Below are 21,665 nucleotides of genomic sequence, written 5' to 3'. Positions count from 1 at the left end.
GAGTCTTTTAGCAATCACCCTCTATTAACTGCCCAGTCCTAACTTGTTTGGAAATCTTGTAAATCTTTCGATTTTGTTTACGCACACAGCACATTGTTTTTGGTGAATTAATTATTGTGTGAAGTTCGAGAGATTCACCAGTGATGAGGGACTTCCGTCGTTGAGAGAGACCAGAGAAGCTGGGATGTTCTCCATCGAGTGGAGAAGGTTAAGGGGAGATTGAGTGGAGGGACCTCAAAATGAGAATAGTGTACGGCCAAACGTTTCCACTGGCAGGGGGAGGTGATCAGAGGACGCACAATTGAGGTATTTGGCAAAAAAAGAGCCAGAGGAGAGACCAGGAGAAATTCTGTTACACAGTGAGTTATTATCATCTGGAACGCACAGCCTGAAAGGGTGGTGGAAGCAGATTCATTAGTGTCTTTCAAAGGAAAATGGGAAAAAACTTGACACGTTTAAAGAGCTGTAGGGAAATGAGTTGGGGAGTCGGATTAATTTGTTTGCTCTTTCAAAGAGCCAGCATGCACACATTGGACCAACTGATCACATCCAGTGCTGTGTCATTCTTTCGCTTAATTTCACAACCAACACAGACGCTAATTGTGGGCATTTCAGTTCATTCCATTTACGTGACTGGTATGTATCTGATCCATGCTTATTTATGAAGGGAGGATGAGGAGGCCTCATGCGATGAGATGGGATGCTTCACAATCATAACTTTCCAAAGTCCACGGCTCAAAAACTGAAGAACCCATTGTGCAAATAATGTATGTGAAGTTTCCAAATGATACTTCAAGTGAAGAAAAGTGCCACTGTGACACTGGAGCACCAAGTACGAGCTTTTGTTTTTGGTTTCTAAATGTAGTAAAAAGGATTTAAATTGGGCACCATCCACTTCAAACCACCAATGTAGAAAATAATATATTGGAGGAGAATGTATGAAAGCAATAAAGCAAAATTCAAGTCGAGTGTGGAATGCTTTGTACATGTCCAGCGCTTATGGGGCGGGATTCTCCCATCTGACGGCAGAGTGTTGACGCCGTCCTAGAAACTGGAGAGTTTAACGACGGTGTCATCGGACTGCTAAGTGTAGCGATTCTCTGCGCTACAGGGGGCCAGCACGGCACTGGAGTGACCCACGCCGCTCCAGCTGCCGATACCGGTGTCAAATTGGCACCCCGGGTCTGCGCAAGTGCGCTGCGATCGGCGCGAACGCGCGCATGCGCGGTAGCTTCCTTCTCCACTCCAGCCCCGACACAACATGGCGTAGGGCTACAGGGGCCGGCACAGAGCAAAAGAAGCCCCCACCAGGATAGCCCCCGATTGCGGGCCAGGCCACGGTGGAGGCCCCCCCCCCCCCCCATCTCGGGGAGGACCCCTCCCCCGCCCCCGACAGGATGGACAGCGAGGTCCCACCGGGTAAGACCAGATGTGAACGGCTTCAGCGGGACCCGGGCTTTTTTGGGCTGCCACTTGGCCCATCCCAGGTAGAGAATCGCCGGCGCGGGGGGGGGGGGGGGGGGAGCGAATCGCCAGGGCGGCGTCGCACGGATCGTGCCCGACCCGGTGATTCTCCAAACCAGCGTGGGCTGAGAGAATCCTGCCCATGATGTTGTCAGAGTCCTACCTGCTTATTCCCTTATTTCCCCATTCTTTTATTTTGCCGTTGTTATTTTTGATCCGTGGACAATTAATGGACATGTATCTTTCAGTCAAGTCGCACAATCCAGAATTTACTGCTGGTTGAACAGGGGCTTCAGACTTGTTGACACCAGAGAGAAAGAGAGAGAGAGGTGGGGTGGGACCCGTTTTAATTGATTGGCTGGTGGCCAATGAATTGGACCAAAAGGCCACACTCTGTCCGCTAACAGGTGGTGATTTGATCCTATCCTAGTGGAATGAATTTCAGAGTCCCAAGGAGTTTCAGTTTGTCTCCTGAAACCACAAGGAGAAGTTCTCTCTTTCTCTCTCTCACCTCTGTGTTCTCTCCAGAAAGGCCGTGAGCACTGTATTCCTGAAGCTGTAGAGAACCCAAATGAATGAATGTACAGGAAAACCATTACAGGCTGCAAACAAAGACAAGAACCTTCTCTCTCTGCAGAAAAGCCGTGAGTGCTGTATTTTCGAAACTGCAGAGACCTGAATGAATCTGTAATAAATACGAACTGAAAGCAAAGTTTGAAGTTTGAAGTTCCCGTACCAGCCTCCCCGGACAGGCGCCGGAATGTGGCGACTAGGGGCTTTTCACAGTAACTTCATTGAAGCCTACTCGTGACAATAAGCGATTTTCATTTTTTCATTTCAAGAGGAGTAAGGTGCAGGAAACCACGATCTGGAACAAAGAATTTTTTTCTTTTTACTTACAAATTTTTTTTAACCCCTTCCCCTCTGTGTTTGTCTATCTTGTGTGTAGAGGGTGGTTTGGGGGGGGGGGGGGGGGAGGGGGGGGGGGCGCGGGGGGGGGGGGGTCAAGTTAAAGTGGGGAACTAGGAATTAGATATCAACCAGTTGTATTTGCTGCATATTTCAGTGTAGTTTGTGTTATAAATAAACAATAATCGTGGTACATATACAAACCTGGTGACTGATTATTGGGCAGCCATGGGCCAAAGACTTTGCGTATTTTTCTAAGAATTATCAGTTAACTCACTTGTGTTGTGACACCAGGTCAAGTGGGGCTGGTATTGACCACACGCTAGCCCAGGGTGTCATATTAATGTACTGTCTAGACAGTTGCTTCTCAGGTTACTTTTGAAGTGGGAGTAATGAAAGATTATGCAGTAACCGACAGCTTCATCGTAAAAAATACTTGCATAAATGATTCTGCCCAGTTTTCCTCCATTTGCTGGGTGATTTTCTGCATTCACACTAACACCGGGGAGCGGTGGGGCGCACATTTTACTGAAAAATTAAAATGATAAATTAAAAATTATAATGAATGAAAAATCATGATCAACTCATCTGCAATTCTCCGGTATATATGGCCGGGAAGGAGAGGCTGCTTTGCAAGTAGAGGGCATTTGGAAATCAACCTTGTATTGCTGAAGAGGTTGAGTTCAAATTCCAAGAGAGGAAAAATGGGCTAGTGCTGTGACATAAAAGAACGTTCAAAGACCAATAAATAATGTAGCGGAGATAATTGCCCAAGAACTAAGCGGGTTGCTGGGCCATTTCAGAAGGCAACTAACAGACAACCACATTTTTGTGGGTCTGGAGTCACATATAGACCAGACCAGGTTAGGAAGGCAGATTTTCTTCCTTAAAAGGGGTAAACCCGACCGATTTTAACAATAATTGATGATAGTTTCATGATCATCTACGCTGAGACCCGTGTTCAATTCCAGGTTTAAATTCCACCAGCTGCCGTGGCGGGATTTGCACCTGCGTCCCCGGAATATTAGCCTGTGACACTGGATTACTAATCTCATGACATCACCACTATTCCACCATCACCCATAAAAACTGGGTTGATATTCAAATCAAATGAGTTGAAGAGTTTTCATTGCTTGAACCAACCTTGCCTTCTACTTTTCTATCATCCCCCACCCCACCCCCAATCCAAAGCAAAATAGATTCCAACATTTTATGATTTAAAAAAAAAACATTTCACTAAATACATAAATTCCTCCTTTTCACTGTGGGAGACTAAACCCCAAATGGTTATTTATTTGCCTTCCAGCAATTAGAACAAATATCTTTTTCTTCATTTTTCAAAAATTAATTTTTACAGGATGTGGGCTTCGCTGGAGAGGCCAGCATTCATTGCCAATCCCGAATTGTTCTTGACAAGATAGTAGTGAGATGCCTTCTTGAACTGCTGCAGTCCATATGGTGTAGGTACACCTACTGTGCTGTTGGAGAGATAGTTCCAGGATTTTGATCCAGAGACCGTAAAGGGACGGTGATATATTTCCAAGTCATGGTGGTGGACAGGCTTTGGGTGGATAAGATGGTGAGGTACTCGCCGTACAGCCTCCCCGGCAATTCTCTGGTCCGTTTGGCTGCCCGTTTTCGCCGGGTCCCGCCGGCGTAAATCGCAACAGGTCCTTACCGGCGGGACCTGGTTCCATGGGCGGCCTGCAGAGTCCTCGAGGGGGCGCAGGGTATCTGGCTCCAGGCGGTGCCCCCATGGTGGCCTGGCCTGCGATCGAGGCCCACCGACCCGTGGGTGGGCCTGTGCCATGGGGGCACTCTTTCCCTCTGCACCGGCCGCTGTCAACCTCCGCCATGGCCGGTGTGGAGAAGATTCCCCCCCCCCCAGCGCATGCGCTGGGATGACGCCAGCAAACGCTGGCACTCCCGTGCATGCGCCAACTCGCACCAGCCGGCGGAGGACCTTCGGTGCCGGTTGGCATGGTGCCAAGCCCTTCCGCGCCGGCTGGTCCATGCCACACCTCGGCGCCAGAGTGGTCTGCCCCGTCGGTTCGCGGAGAGTCCCGCCCGAGATCTCAGAGTCTGTTATTAACTTAGAGCTGAAACCAAATGAAAAAACTACACTACTGTATCTGAACTGTGATACCACATTAAAAACACTTCAAAAGCTCATGAGGCTGTCAGCATTCTGGAGTCGCATCTCCCAGGAGGATCCAGTGCTGAGTAAAACAAACATTTTGTTGCTGTTGCCCTTCGCAACGACCTGCATTTACGAAGCTAGATTTTCTAGATGCGGGGCTAGATTTTCTGTTTTCTTAAAGATGAAGACGGCACAAAGCAACTGATTTAAGTCTGCACCTGATGAAAGCATTGCCCTCTCCTCCTGTGAACCTGATTGGAGTGAGATTTCACTTATTGTAACTTTTATTTGAACATGAATCAGAACCAATGCAACTTTAACGTGAATTAACAGCAAATTATACTTCAAATAAAAAGGTAAATTTCATTTTAAAATAGTCAATGAATCAAAGATGCTTCTTACGCAACTACAAGCACCCAACATCCAACATCACTTCCCACACAAATGTGTAGCACCATATGTAATCTCAGTCTTTTCAACTCAAATCAATTGGGCTCTCAAGTGGCATTGGCTGGTAGGCATATTCTGTCCACGGCCCCTGGCCGAGATTCTCCGAGCCCGCACCGGGTCGGAGAATCGGCAGGGGGGGTGGGGGGCGCGAGAATCCCGCCACGCCACTCCGACGCCGGGCCCCAAATTTTCCGGCGATTGGAGAATCGGCGGCAATCGTGCCCACGTGGTCGTCACGGCGCCGGTCGGGGGCCGTTGAAAGTGCCCCCCGCGGCGATTCTCCGCTCTTGATGGGCCAAAGCCCACCGAGTCCCGCCGGCGTGGTTTACATATGGTCCCACCCGGCGGGACCTCGGCTTTCTGGCTGCGGGGATGTCCTGGTGGGGGGGCTGGAGGGGATTCGACTCCGGGGTGGGGGACCTTCACGGTGGCCAGGCCTGTGATCGGGGGCTACCGATTGGCGGGCACGCTCATTCCGGGGGGGGGGGGGGCTATGTTCCTCCGCGCCAGGCCCCTGTAGGGCTCCATCATGTTACCCGGGGGCCGACGCGGAGACAGCAACCACACGGATGCACTGGCGCGGAGACGCGCATGCACGGACCCGCACCGGCCATGTGGGGCCGGCTTTCAGCGCTGGAGCAGCACATAGAACTCCGGCGCCGTTCTAGTCCCCGAGGAAGGAGGATGACTGGGCCTGGAGGCCCATTGACGCCAGCATTGCTCGCGCCGGTTTTGATGCCGGCGTCAACACTTGGCCGGGGATTTCGGAGAATCATGGCCCCTGTCTTTTGTTACGACTGCTGATATTATGACTGGACAGTCCGGTCCCAGAATGGAACCCTTACTCAATAGACTAACTTTTATTTTTTGAGTTAGATACATGGATGAACAGTCGCAGGACTGCCAGTTAACTTTTAACAAAATAATAAAATATTTATTAAACATGAACAGATTGACTATAATACACTACTTCTTCACCCCACCTATATCTTCATAGATGTACACAGACTTTTATGGATAACACAAGTTTTAAAATGTACCTTGTATTGTAATGTTCTCGCTAAGTACACAGTCCATGTAAACCGACAGATGAAATGTTACCAGACACACCACACTGAAACAGATGTCACCAAAAACAATTTCTGTGCATTTCTCAACAAATTCCCTCCAGATGTTTCTCACAATGCGAGTCAACTGGACCCTGACTTCCACACGTGCGTCTCCAAACTCAATTCACGAAAAGCACGCCTTCGAATCGTCTCCCGCACAATGCTTCCTCTTGGATGCCATTGTGTGGAGATGCCAGCGTTTGACTGAGGTGGGCACAGTAGGAAGTCTTACAACAGCAAACGGGATTATTATTTAAACGATAAAATATTAAAGCATGCCGCTGTTCAGAGAGACTTGGGTGTGCTAGTGCATGAGTCACAGAAGGTTGGTTTACAAGTGCAACAGGTGATTAAGAAGGCAAATGGAATTTTGTCCTTCATTGCTAGAGGGATGGAGTTTAAGACTAGGGAGGTTATGTTGCAATTGTATAAGGTGTTAGTGCGGCCACACCTGGAGTATTGTGTTCAGTTTTGGTCTCCTTACTTGAGAAAGGACGTACTGGCGCTGGAGGGTGTGCAGAGGAGATTCACTAGGTTAATCCCAGAGTTGAAGGGGTTGGATTATGAGGAGAGGTTGAGTAGACTGGGACTGTACTCGTTGGAATTTAGAAGGATGAGGGGGGATCTTATAGAAACATTTAAAATTATGAAGGGAATAGATAGGATAGATGCGGGCAGGTTGTTTCCACTGGCGGGTGACAGCAGAACTAGGGGACATAGCCTCAAAATAAGGGGAAGTAGATTTAGGACTGAGTTTAGGAGGAACTTCTTCACCCAAAGGGTTGTGAATCTATGGAATTCCTTGCCCAGTGAAGCAGTTGAGGCTCCTTCATTACATGTTTTTAAGGTAAAGATAGATAGTTTTTTGAAGAATAAAGGGATTAAGGGTTATGGTGTTCGGGCCGGAAAGTGGAGCTGAGTCCACAAAAGATCAGCCATGATCTAATTGAATGGCGGAGCAGGCTCAAGGGGCCAGATAGCCTACTCCTGCTCCTAGTTCTTATGTTCTTATAACAGCAGGTTAAAGTCCAACAGGTTTGTTTCGAATCACTAGCTTTCGGAGCGTAGTTTATTCATCCGGTGAGTGAAGGGGTGGGCTCCACAACCGTATACATAGACAAAGTCAAAGATGCAAGACGATACTTTGAATGTGAGTCTTTGCAGGTAATTAAGTCATTACAGGTCCAGTCAGAGTGACTGGAGAGAGGGATAATCACAGGTTAAAGAGTTGTGAATTGTCTCAAGCCAGGACAGTTAGTAGGATTTTGCAAGCCCAGGCCAGATTGGGGGGGGGGGGGGGGGGGGGGTGAATGGAATGAGATATCTCTTGGATGCTATCACCAAGGACCCACATTCAGGATTTCAATCTCGCCTTTCTGTATTCCTGCGCCTTGGATTGTCACATGATGGCAGCATAAGATACTGTCAGGAGTCAACGCAGTCCGGTTAAACAATGCCGGGGAGTTGGGGACTGTGTCTCAAACTAAATCTTTGGTAAGCTGGTCTTTCCTTGGGTAGAAAGAGGTTTATTTGGATTTATTGAAAGAAAGTAGCTGTTGTATGGGATGAGGTGCAGAACTGACTTGTTTATTTTAGTGTTGCAGTTTATATCTAATTTTGATAGATAGTAGCGCAAGTAATTATAATGTGCAAAATTATGCTTCAGATTAAAATTACAATTATACTGTAGCTGCTGCATCATTACATAAACACAGCATTTTTCAATGCGACTTTTTCAATTAAAAGCATGAAAATGCCACCGATTGATTTATAGCTCACAGCCATGCTGAGCATTAGGTTGAACGATTCAGTTCCTTTATTTGCACAGCACATAGAGTGGGGAGGAGTCCAGAGGTGTCATCATACTCAGTAATGGTACTTCACTGGGCAGTAAACCTTGGAGGGGAGGAGAGGGGTTGGCCATCTCCAGTCTTCCGAGTGAAATCTAAATTTCCTTGTTGCTGATGGAGAGCTAATCTTCAAAGGAGCCAAAACTCCCGTTACACCAACCGTTTCTTCTAATTTTCTCTTTAATCCTTTTTGCGCTCATTATCTACCTGCTTTATCTTTTTAACGTTTTCATTCCACATCCCCCCGACCCCCACCCCTGTGATTTTTACGATTATTTGAATGCACCAGTGTCGGCCATGTGTTGGCAGCACTTTTGCCTCCAACGCAGAAGGCTGTGGGTTCAAGTCCCACTCCAGAGAGCTGAACGCAAAATCCAGGCTGCCTCTCCAGCAGCAGCACTGAGCAAGTGCAACACTCTCAGGGGTGCCTTCTTTTGGATGAGGTGTTAAATCAAGGCCCTCTGAGGTGGAGCCCACAGCACTCTTCCAAGATAAAGATCAGGGAAATACGCTCCACCTCGGTCCAATATCTCTTCCCCAGCCAACAACAATAAAACAAATTACCTGGCCATAGCATCTCATTGCTGTTAGTCAGAGCCGGTGGTGTGCAAAGTAGTGTATCATATTTTTTATGTTACAACTGCTGTTGGGCAGCACGGTAGCATAGTGGTTAGCACAATTGCTTCACAGCTCCAGGGTCCCAGGTTCAATTCTTTGCTTGGGTCACTGTCTGTGCAGAGTCTACACGTTCTCCCCATGTGTGCGTGGGTTTCCTCCCACAGTCCAAAAATGTGCAGGTTAGGTGGCTTGGCCATGCTAAATTGCCCTTAGTGTTGGGTGGGGTTACTGGGTTGTGGGGATAAGGTGGAGGTGTGGGCTTGGGTAAGGTGCTCTTTCCAAGAGCTGGTGCAGACTCGATGGGCTGAATGGCCTCCTTCTGTATTGCAAATTCTATGAACAACAATTTAGACTACAAAATTACTTCAATGACTGTAAAGCAGGTTGGAACATCCTGAGGTGAGGAAAAATGCTCTATAAATGCACGTCTATCTGTCTTTCTACTCAATTAACTCTTTTTTTTTAGCTCCACCACTAATGTTTAATCAGCATCAAACTGTCCAGTTGGAAGATTTCCACACATTTCCGCTGATCAAACCCACGAGTAAAGTTAATCCCAAAACAATTAACTTTCAGTGTTAGGATTGACTAAAGGAAAATGGGGACTTGTGGGCCAAGAACAATTTCACCTTCTTCTACACTGTGGATGTTTCAGGCGTTTTTAGTCAACTTTAGGATTGGAGCATTTGTTTTCCGTGAATAGGTGTTGACCAGATCAGATAGTGCAGTCTGGAGATTAGTCTAGGTATGGAAGAATGAAAATTAATATTCCATTTCAGACTCATCGTAAACCGATCACCTCAAAGTCATTGGCGGGTCCTTTTCCAATTCATCATTGTGGCCTGTCTGTCTAATAGTAGAGGTGGTACCCTCCATCTGCTGACCAACCTCTGAACAAGCAAGGTTCCTCTCAGCAGGCAGCTCTCATACTCCATACTATGGCCATCTGTTTTGAAAATCGGTGCTATAATTACACTCCACCAGGTCACTGTAGACGACTGTAAGTTTACTCCCACTCTGACCTTGCTGTTCTCAGCCTCCTACACTGTTACAATAAAGCTAAACAGAAGCTCGGAACAACATCCCAATCTTAATATCTTCCAGACTCAACACTGAGTTCAACAATTTTGGGTCAAAACCCTTTCACCCATGTTTTGTGATGGTAGCTGTTGCTGGTGGTTCTGCTTTTTCTGTTTAAACGTCCTCTCAACCCATCTTTTGGGTGGAATTTTTCCATGCCCCCGCTGGCGGGTTCAATGGCAGGAAGGGGGTGGGAGGGGAGGAGCAGAATTTGGTGGGAGGCCCCCCCCCACACAAAAAAAATCTGTTTTACACTGGCGTGAATTTCCTGTGGAACCTTCTGCTGATGTCCGCTGTGGAGGATCAGGAAACCCATTGGGGGCCGGCATGGAACTTATTGGCATCCCGTTAATGGGATGCAGATGAAGGACTGACCAGAATCTCACTTCCCCGCCCCCCTCCTCCGAACCTCCATGACACCAGCAGGAAAGCAGAGCAGTCCATAACATGTCTGGAACAACATAGTGTGCGGGAGTTGGGACTTACCTGAAAGAGGCCTGGGGCTGCCTCTGGAGTTCTGGATGAAGGCCGCCAGTGACCCCGGACCCTGGACCACCACAGCAGTGGGTGGGGGAGCATCTATCAGGTGGATCTTCCAGATTCAGCAGCATGAAGGAGGTCTCAGAGTACCTCAGAGTGTTCTTGAAGATCCATCTTCTTTCTCCAATGGTGGGTCGGTGATGTTGGGTACCTTTTCAATAAAGCACTCAAATATGACGGTGGGATGCGCAATCAAGCCCACCCTGCCATGGAATACAGTGCAAAACCCTGGGATACATAATTAATGAAGTTGAGGCATGAGGAAATGGTGTGTTTCCCCATCGGCCTCCACAGTGGGAAATACTCCCCATTCCCGCCCCTGCCACTGGACGTAGTCCCAGATGGGAGAATTCTGTTTCTTCACTTGTTCGATTACCATCTCATTTTGCTTTTCACCATCATCCCTTCCATCATTTTAGCTCTCCTGCCTTCCACCCAATCACAGACCTCCTCTTTGGTCCTTTCCTTACCACCATTTCTTTCTGTGCCTCTGTACAGACTGAAAGCCTCTTTCATCTCTACCATTCTCCAGTTCTGCATTAACCTAAAAAGTTAACTCTCTCTCTCTTTCTGGTTGATTCAAATCTGCTGAGGACTTCCAGAATTTTCTGCTTTAACTTCAGGTTCACTGCTTTTGTAAAGGTGGTAATACAGATTGTGCAGTGAACGAAAAATACAAAGCCAGCACATGAAGTAGCAAGTTCTTGATAACAGTATTTCTATTCAGATATCTCTATTCAGATATCTCATGACCTCATTGAATGGTGGGGCAGATTCGATGGGCCGAATGGCCTATTTCTGTTCCTACATCTTATGATCTTATTTTCAGTTTGTAAATTGTTTCCTCCCTTCTCAGTTATGTTCACACCTTGGTCCCTGGGTGACTTGCTTTAAGCGCTCTGCTGCTCTTAAACTTGCCACCAGGAGGTGCACAAGAGCAATACAAGTTACTGCACACTTGTTTTCTTTAACCAATATTGTTGGCAAATGATCCAGCAAGGTGCTCAACCAAGATGAACCACTCTCAGTGCAACATCTTGCGGGGTAAAGGTTTGTATTTTATCATTTGATTTGTAAGGTGCACCATTGCGCCAAACAGGCAGCTGCGGAAAATATTAAAAGGAATTGCCATATTCACACGTATGACTGAGAGTATTTTGGACAAAATATTACCTCAGTCTCTCAAAATAATCTTGTTGGATTTAATCCACACCTGGATTTATCTGACCTACTACAGTGATGATCCAACCGGAACTAAATGTTTTACGGCTTCTCGCTATCTATACGGCTCTCCAAAGTAATAAGGGGCAGAACATAAAGAGGGATGCGGTTTCCCATCCTGGGAAGCTGTACCCATTCCGCACGGCTGCCGTGCAGTCAATTCCCGCTCTGGGGAGGATTAATTAATTGGAGTCAGGCCACACCCGCCACCGATAGAATCATGGCAACATCTGGGAGCAGGAGGATAGGCAGTGGAAATGTCACCCACATGAATTTGTGGCTCCTCTAACTTGTAAACTCACCTTTGGAGGAAACCATTAGTACACTGGTAGCACGTTAGCACAGTGGTTAGCTCAGTTGCTTCACAGCTCCAGGGTTCCAGGTTCGATTCCCAGCTTGGGTCACTGTCTGCATGTTCTCCACGTGTCTGCGTGGGTTTCCTACGAGTGCTCCCAGTTTCCTCCCACAATCCAAAGGTGTGCAGGACAGGTGGATTGGCCACGATAAATTGCACTCAGTGCCCAAAAAGGTGGGGTGGGGTTACTGGGTTACGGGAATAGGGTGGAGGTGTGGGTTTGGGTAGGGTGCTATTCCCAAGGGCCACTGCAGACCCGATGGGCCGAATGGCTTCCTTCTGCACTGTAAATTCTAAGACTCTATGAACTCTGGTGGCAGCATGTTATAGTTCACTCAGGGAGTCCAGGCTTCTGTGGCAACACATATTTTTACGCGCATGTTTTAGGTTTGCATTACAGGTAGTTGTGGTAGAGGCTCCGGCTTTCTCTCCATCAGATGGCTGTTGTATTTCTCCCACTTTTACCACCCTCAATTGCGTGTGTTGGAGGGTTGAAACTCAATTGGCCACATTATGAACACACCTTTCATGGTCATTAAGCCCTGGTGTGGGACTCGAACCTGGAGTCTCTGGCCCAGAGGTATGGCCATGGCCCTCTGCACCTCAAGACCTCTGAATTGAACTAGAACCAAAATGATGTTGCATTTTTCTTAAAAACAATTTCCTTGAGGAGCACCTCTCAACTATTGCCGGGATTTTACCAAAATTTGCCAGGCGTATCAGGTTCTGATTGGAAACCAGCATGTATCTCTCCAGACGAGAGTTTTCACACCTGGTACTGAGTGCATAGAGTATCTGAGGGCGTGGTTTGCACCAGAGGCTCAGTACTCGCTGGGCGAAGAAATTTATCCTCATCTCTGTCCTAAATGGTCTAACCTGAATCCTCAGACTGTGACCCCTGGTTCTGGACACACCCACCATCGGGGACATCCTCCCTGCATCCACCATTTTGCTTCTTTTCGCCATTTGTCATTAAGCAAGGTGAACCCACCCGAGCTCCAAATAATTACAAACGGTCTCACAATTGAGTGCCTTGACATTCTTACGATTAATTCTGGTTTCCCCTGCGCTTTAGGTGAAGACCATAAGACCATACGATATAGAAGCAGAATTAGGCCACTCGGCCCATCGAGTCTGCTCCACCATTCTATCATGGCTGGTATTTTTCACATCCCAATTCTCTTGCCTTCTCCCCCTAACCCCCTTATTGATCAAAAACCTATCTACATGTGTCTTAAAGACACTCAGTGATTTAAAGAATTTATTTTAATCTATTAGAAATATTTTTGGAGCAGCAATAATACACTGTTACCTTCAGGAAGGGGGATGTGAATTGCTGCACTATCCTATTGCACACAATTCAATTTTAGCTGCCTTCAGACGCGCAATGTGCAAATGCCACAACGTGGGGATGCACAAACGGGATGGGTAACAAAGGAGGTTGACCAGGGAAGCTAAAGGAAGGAACTTTGTGATTTTTATTGGGACATGGAATTTCAAAGTCCCCCTGAACGAGGAGGAGGTACCTGGGTTGGTTTATCATCTCCAGAGGGCAGCGCTTGCAAACATGTGCCATTCCTCAGTTACTGCACCAGAGAGCTTGCCCCTTTAGTTTACACTCTAAAGTAATGGCCAGGCATTCTAATTCGTCTGGGCACAGAAACATAAAAACCTGTTAGTTGATATTTCCAATTTGGCCCGGAAGATGAAATGAAGATCTTTATTGTTTTGAGTTGTCGCCATCAGGTATTTCTAAACAGCTGGCATTTTTAACCAATTAGGAGCGTCTGGGGAGATTGTATTTAAATGGACGGTCAGACTTCACCCCCTGCCAGCTGTTTATTTTTGCTAATAAGATTAAAACTTGCACCACGGAGCCAAAATTTTCCATCCTACAAATTTCACTCTCAGCTAGACTTAAATACATGATCAGAAGGCGTAGGAACGGAATTAGGCCATTTGGCCCATTGAGTCTGCTCCATCATTCAATGAGATCATGACTGATTTGATGTGACAATCTTCCACTCCACTTTCCCGCCTTATACCCATAACCCTTGATTCTCTTACTGATTAAAAATCTGCCTATCTCAGCCTTGACCATATTTAGCCACCCGGCCTCTACAGCTATCTGCAGTAACGAGCACCTCAGATTCACTGGGCGCGATCCAATGGTCACACTGCGCCGGAACAGCAGCTTGCCATGGTGCAGTGTGGCCGATAAAAGCAGGGAGAACCCGCTCCCGGGATCTACCTGGCTCGCTATGCCTAGAGAGGGATCCAATGCAATCTCGCGAGACGTTGCAATATAAATCCCGCCCATTGCGGGTGGGATCACATTTTGACAAATCTGCATATTAGAGTGAGACAGTTAGTCTGACTCTAATGTGCAGATTCCTGAGGTACCTGAGGCTTTGGGATTCATCCCCTTTTACCTTGGAGTCTTTGGGCAAGTGCCGTTCAACACTGGTACCCACATGTATGCAAAATGTGCTCCAGCTGCAGTCGATGGGGGTTGATGTCAAGGAGGATCTCCAAGAGGTGAAGAGCCAGCAAGCCTCGCTCTACACCTCGGAGGCCTCCAAGGTTATCTTCCGTTCCAGAGTCCGCTCCGTGGAGCAGGATGAAAAGTGCTCACGCTTCTTCTTCCAAAAGGTGCACAGAAAGACCTCTGTGATCAGCAGCCTGAAGGAAGAAGATGGCTCTGTAAAGTCATCGCAGTCTGACATCCTGAGGATCAGTAAATCCTTTTATGCCGGACTGTATGATCAGAAGCCAACAGATAGCACTGTTTCCCAGACCTTCCTGTCGTCTATCAGGAGGTCTTAGATGACAGCGAGCGGGAAAACCTGGACAAACCACTAACTCTGGAAGAGCTGACAAAGGCAGTCAGGTCCTTTGAGACGAGTAAAACTCCCGGAAGCGACTGCTTACCGGCTGAGTTGTATTCGGCTCTGTGGGACTGGATGGGCCCAGACGTGCTGGAAGTGTACGAGAGTATGCTTCTGGATGGCAGCATGTCAGAATCCATGAGGAAAGGCATCATCACCCTCATCTACAAGCAGAAGGGGGAAAGGGATGAAATTCGAAATTGGCGACCCACAAATGGGGAACAGATGGAATAGCACTCTTGGGGGGCTCCCAGGCGATCGGAGGCCCCCAGCTGTGTGTCCTTTGTGCAGGCTGGTGCCAGCACTGCCAGAGTGCCAAGTTGACACTGCCAAGCTGGAATTTTTGCAGGCAAGCGATCGGCCTGGGTGTGCCCTGCACTGGTGTGTGGGAAGGGGCCAGAGACCCTCCCCTAGAGCGTTCAGGCTGGGAGGTAGGTCGGGGATCGCTTCCGGGGCCTTGGAGATCGGGATGCCATTTAAAAATGGCGTCGCGATCTCTCGCTACACTGGAGAGTTCCAGCAAGCGGAAATCCCCAGTGTACAAGATGGGGCTATGTGCGGTCTCGGCTGTGCGTTCCCTGCAAAGGCCCCCTGTACAACAATGTGTTTCTTGGCGCTGCGAGTGTCGGGAACCATGTGCCTAAACGCGCTTGCAATAGGACTTTGTTCCCATTCTGCTGAATCAAACCCACTATGTTCTGGGAGAAGAAATTTTTCTTCATCTCTGTCATAAATGAGCGGGCAGCACGGTGGCGCAGTGGTTAGCATTGCTGTCTCACGGCGCCGAGGTCCCAGGTTCGATCCCGGCTCTGGGTCACTGTCCGTGTGGAGTTTGCACATTCTCCCTGTGTTCACCTGGGTTTCGTCCCCACAACCCAAAGAAATGCAGGATAGGTGGATTGGTCACGCTAAATTGTCCCTTAATTGGAAAAAATGAATTGGGTACGCTGAATTTTTTAAAAATCTGTCTTAAATGTGCAACCCCTTTCTTTGAGATTATGCCCCCTGATCCTTTCTGAGCTTCCTTGGAAGACCCATCCACTGCCCTCTCAACCCTGTTCCCACCAAACTGCTGACCACCTGAATTCTCCTCCTAGCCCCCATGTTTTCCGATACTCTTAATGGTTCTCTCTGCTGATCTTAACTCTCTTTTGCCATCATCATTTCCCTCCTGAAAAAAAAACACCTTTGGTGTCACCATTCTTGCAAACTACTGCCCCATCTCCAACCACCCGTTCCACTTCAAAGTGTTGTCACTTCCCAAATCAGTGCCCATCTTTCCCGGAACTCCATGTTTGAATCCCTCCAATCAGGTTTCCAAGCCTGCGACCGTAACAAAACAGCTGTTACCAAAGTCACAAATGACTTTGTGACTATGACAAAGATAAATTTTCCATCCTTGTTCTTCCTGATTTATCAGCAGCCTTTGACAGAGTTTGACAGAGTTGACCACACCATCCGCCTCCTGCGTCTCTCCACTGTCATCCAGCTGGGTGGACTTGCTCCCACTTTGTTTTTGTTCTTATCTCTTTAATCATAGCTGAAGTGCCTCTTGCAAACACTTCTCTTCCTGCTCCCACACTGTTACCTCTGATGTCCTCCAAGGATCTATTTTGGCCCGTTCCTATTTTTCATCTACACGATGCCTCCTGGGGACATTACACAGAAGCACAGTATTAGCTTTCGCAGCGACGCTGATAGTATCCAGCTCTACCTCATCGTCACCTTGCTCGACTCCTCCGGTGTTCCTAATCTATCAGTCAGTTTATCTGACATCCAGTACTGGATGAGCAGAAGACTGAAGCCATTGTCTGGAACTCTCCAGCCCATCCTGGTGGTGGGACCTATAGTGTCACCGAAGTCCAACTGCCCCCCCCCCCCCCCCCCCCCCCCCCCGGGGCAGTCGATGGCAGGCCGCCACCACCAGGGGGAAACCTGCCGGGCGGGTGGGGGGGCTTTTCTGGAGGATTCCACCCATTGTTTTAGCCCCTCCCCCTCACTCTAAACTCACTCCATTCCCTAGCTACCGACTCCATCCCTTCCTCTGGCAACTATCTGAAATTAACCCAGTCTGTTTGCAACCTTGGTGTCACATCTGATCCTCAGGTGAGCTTCCAATTACATAATGGCACCATCACTAAGACTGTCTATGTGCAGCTCCATAACATGCTCCCCTTTACCCCATCTCATGTGTTGCTGAAACCCTCATTCAAGCCTCTGTTACTTCTGGACTCGATACTCTAACACACTTTTGGCTGGCCTCCATAAACTTGATGTCATCTCTGCTGCAGTGTCTTAACTTGCACCAATTGGTTCACCTATCACCCTGCACCCTGCACTCACTGTCCTACCCTGGTGCTCGGTCAAGCAACATCTTGAGTTTAAAATTCAAATCCATGAGCACGATTCAGCGGCCTAGCTGCGCTGGAAAACCAGCTCGCCGCGCGTAGCGGGGCCAATGAAAGCCGGGAGACCCTGCTCCTGGGATCTGCCCGGCTCGCCACATCTCATGGGATCCAATGCGATCTTGCAAGACGTTGCGATGCAAATCCCGCCCGTAATTGGCTTGATCACTTTTCGGCAAATCTGCATTCAATGTGCAGATTTCCAAGGTATCTGAGGCTTTGGGATTCATCCCCTTTGCCTCAGAGACCTCGGGCGAGCGCCATTCAGCAATGGTCCCCACAAACGGGGACCAGGCGGAACGGCACTTGTGGGGGCCTCCCAGGGGATCCGAGGCCCCCAATTGCATGCCCTTTCGGCAGAATGGTGCCCTGGAACTGCTGTTGCCACATGGGCACCCTGGCCGTGCCAGCCAGGAACCTTGCCGTGCCACCTGAGTGCCAGCCTTGCACTGCCAAGGTGCCCAGGTAACACTGCCAACTGGCATGGGCATTGTCAGGATGCCAGGTTGGCACTGCCAAGGTTTGTTTCGGGGTCCTCGGGGATCATTTAAAAATGGTGTCCCAAACTCTCGCTACACTTAGGAGCTCTGACGAGTGTACAAAACAGGGATATGTGCGGCCTCGGCCACATATTCCCCGTTCAGGTCCCTTATTCAATGTGAGTCGCGTTGAATAGCCATGTCTTTCTCAACACTGAAACCGCCGTGAAACACACGGCTAAACATGCTCGCTCGGGACTTTGTTTCCTTCTGGGAGAATCACACCCCATATTTTCAAATCACTCCATGGCCTTGCCCCGCCCTTTCTCTGTAATCTCCAGACCCACCACCCTCTGAAGTATTTGCACTCTTCTGTTCTGTCCCATCTCCTCAATTTGAATTGCTCCACCATTGATGGCCACACCCTCACTTCCCTCGGCTTCCAAGCTCCGGAATTTCCTCCCTACTCCTCACTCTACTCCTTCAAGCCAATTCTTAAAACCTAGCTCTTCGACCAAGTTTCTGAACTCATATCTCCTTTTGTGGCCCAGAGTCATATTTTGTTTTTTAATGCTTCTGTGATGTGCTTCAGACATTCAAAAAAAAAAAATTCAACTTAGCATGGCCAGTCCAACTACCCGACACATCTTTTGGGCTGTCGGGGTGAGAGTAACGCAGACACAGTGAGAATGTGCAAACTCCACACTGACAGTGACCTGGGATCGAACCCGGGTCCTCGGCGCCCTGAGGCAGGAGTGTTAACCGCCCTCAGACATTTCTTTTCACCGTACACACTTTTTACTCTTCGGGGAATAGTGAGACGGTGTGGAAGAATTCCCGAGCTGATCGTCAGCCCATTGAAACGTGTTGAACGCTCCTTCTGTGGCCAACAAGTCCTGGCGTTGGACTTGAACTGGAGCCTCTGGCCCAGCGGTCGGGAGGCTTCTACTTCGCCACAAGATCTCCCACCATTTTACTGCATTAAAGGCACTAAGTAAACAAAAGTTGTTTCCTTTTTTTAAAGATGTATTTAAAAAGGGGCTGGTTTAGCTCACTGAGCTAAATCGCTGGCTTTTAAAGCAGACCAAGCAGGCCAGCAGCACGGTTCGATTCCCGTACCAGCCTCCCCGGACAGGCGCCGGAATGTGGCGACTAGGGGCTTTTCACAGTAACTTCGTTGAAGCCTACTCGTGACAATAAGCAATTTTCATTTTCAAAAAGTAATATTAATAGATAAGTTATTGATTATCTTAAAAGCTTGTAACTATAGCTTAATTAAACACCTGTTGGATCATCAAAATACATGAAATCAAAGGCAGTCCCATTTAAAATGTGGCGTAAAAAACACTTCCACTTTAAGACTAAACTTGATCAAAATAATGCTAATCAGTGGGTGCAGTTATACACTTGCGTGTTCATGTCAGATGGTGTTTGGCTGTGCATTGCTGTGAAGAGTAAATGTATAAATCGGGAATAAAAATAGAACATACCAGCAACACACGGCAGGTTAGGTAGCATCTGTGGGGAAGATGAGAAACGACTTAATATTTCGGGTGTGCAAATAGTTCACACATTCAAGTAAACCTTGATGGTTCCCCACGGACGCAGTCTGACCTGCTCTGCCTTTGCTATTTATATCGTCTCGGTTATTTTGCTACAGGAGAATTCGAGAGACAAGTCCTGCCCTGGCGCCCAAGCAGCGTTAGAGCCCTTTCAACAATGCACTCACTCTGTTCTTCAGTCTGATAAAAAAAAAGTGCCCAGGCAGCTTGTTGGACAAATGCTCGAGAGAAACAGATGCTCCCTCAATATTAAAACTTCCTTGCCAAAACAAAGAACGCTCAAAATGTTCAGCAACTTGGACAGGATCTGTGGAGCGAGACAGAGAGGGTGGAATTTAATGCCCTCCCCAGTGACGGGTTTGACGGCGGGGGGATTATTTAATCAGCGGAAGGCTGGCGGGTGAGCTAGTTAATGCCCACTTAAGGGTCTCACATTCTGCTGCTGCTAGTATTTATCCAGCGGCAAGTAAGGGACTCACCATTTGGGAAGCCCAATGGTAGTTAAAAACAGAGAGGGTCGCATGCGGGTTCCGGGGGTGCGGGATGGGAGATCCTTCTACATAAGCACTCAATATCTAATCGAGGGACCCAGCATCAGAAAGATGCTGTACCTCCCCTCTCTCCCTCATTAACCCCAGCCCATGAGCCCCTTCCTACCATCTCAAACCCTCCCCCACCATCGCTCGGGCCGCAGCACCTCCCCCCCTTCCCACCCCACACCATAATTTTGCCTGGGACCAGGGCGATTCAAAGTCTTGGATGGGTGCATTACCGGCAGCTGCCACTGGCTCCCGAATGGCGCTGATGAGCAATGAAGAGCTGGCAGCCTCTGTTTGACCAGCAGCTCTCGGTGGGCGGGTCTTCTTCCTCTGGGCTCCTCGATCTTGCCCGGCCCAGTTAAGGGCCTGTTTGGCACACAGCGTAGTTGGCCTTCCAGAAAAGAGGTGATGCTGGGTTTGATTGCTGGCTGTTCAACCAGTGGGAGAGGTCCCTGTCTCCTTCATGAAATGCTATCCAGAGTTTTCAGAGTCACCGTTTCAGGTTGGCGACCACTGGTCAGCACATTCATCAGATAAGGGTCTGCATCGAAGAAAGAGTCTTTAGAATGGGTATCCTGAGGTCAGGATACAGGTCAGATTCAAGTTAATTAAAGCCATTGATGTTACTCTGCCCAGTCACCAATAGGAGTTTAGAAATGTACTTCTCTTAATTAGAAAATTGGCAAAATCCTTTCCACTTGCAGCAGCATTTTCAACCCATGTTTTCCCAGGCACTGTGCCTATTTGAAAACAAACAGTTTTGATAAAGACCCTTTAATATATTACCTTTCCCGCGCCAAGTGCTTGGGACTGAGATCGAACTGTGGGTTTGGGCCAAGCACAATGAGTAGCTTCTTATCCAATTTACTTGGATGTCAAAATATTTTACAGTGCGGTAATATTTGAAGAACACATTCTTTTATTATTGAATTGAGCCTGCTTTTTTTGTGTAAGAAAATAAGATGTATTCGGTGTAAAAATAAACAGCATTACTTTCACAACTTAAGCAGCAAAGAGGGAGGAATTCTTCCAGTACAGCACCGGCTTCTCCTGTTCAAAACAACAGGGGCGACTGCCCAAATGGCAAAGAAAGGAACCTTTCCGGATCGGATGACCCCAGTGTACCTTCACCCCCAGGCCCATACAGCGATGCTTGGGGAATACCCGCTTTCTCCAATGACTGCATTATGCTGTCATCCTGCCATTATTATAAGTGTCTACCTAAATCTTTTAATGCTTTTATCTTTCCAACTATACTGTATACTGTAGATACCATAACTTGAAATTGAGATACAAAGGAGTTGAAGTTATGGCGGGGGATGGTGGATTCCCCCTTCATATCTGGCAGATAGGAAAGATGGTGGGAGCAGAGAATTCAACTCTAGTCTCCAAACGGCTTTTACTCTGGTTGGATTTCCCATTGTCAGTGTCTCAATTTCCCATCTCCCATTATCATTGTCCCAATTTCCCAAATCCTATTGTCATTGTGCCAATGACATAATGGTGTTCCCTTCATAAAAGGTTGTGAACCCCATTACGAGACATTTAAATATCGTTAGTGGGCATCCTGCTGTATTATATCCTCCCTCCCCCCCCCCCCCCCCCCCACCAAGTAAGGATTTCCCCACCGCCAGCACGTCGGTGCTGTTTGGAGCAAAGGCACCTGGTTAACAGTCCCCACTCAGGCCACACAGGTAAGGGCAACCCTGAGGGGGGGGACAGGCAGTACCCTGGCACTGCCATGGGGCACTGCCGGTGGAACTTCTGTTGGGGAGGTTTGAGGTGGTGGGGAGGGGGTGGCTTTGCGTTGAGGCGGAGGTGGGGCTGGTTTAGCTCACCAGGCTAAACCGCTGGCTTTTAAAGCAGACCAAGCAGGCCAGCAGCACGGTTTCGATTCCCGTACCAGCCTCCCCGGACAGGCGCCGGAAATGTGGCGACTAGGGGCTTTTCACAGTAACTTCATTGAAGCCTACTCGTGACAATAAGCGATTTTCATTTCAGGTGGTTGTGGTTCCTGAGTCCATGGGGCACATTCCTTGGGGCATTTATGTTTCTT

General features: G+C 48.1%; 1 protein-coding gene across 6 annotated transcripts in view; it reads left to right on the top strand.

Moving 5' to 3' along the window:
- The window catches only part of sema6dl (sema domain, transmembrane domain (TM), and cytoplasmic domain, (semaphorin) 6D, like), a 379,666-nt gene that overhangs the window by 117,343 nt on the left and 240,658 nt on the right, over window positions 1-21,665 (top strand). The gene's annotated exons all lie outside the window — the stretch shown is intronic.

Source organism: Scyliorhinus canicula, chromosome 12 (assembly GCF_902713615.1).
Source record: "Scyliorhinus canicula chromosome 12, sScyCan1.1, whole genome shotgun sequence".
NCBI lineage: Eukaryota > Metazoa > Chordata > Chondrichthyes > Carcharhiniformes > Scyliorhinidae > Scyliorhinus > Scyliorhinus canicula.
Note: the sequence above shows the minus strand (reverse complement) of the source record. Positions and strands in the feature narration are given on the sequence as shown.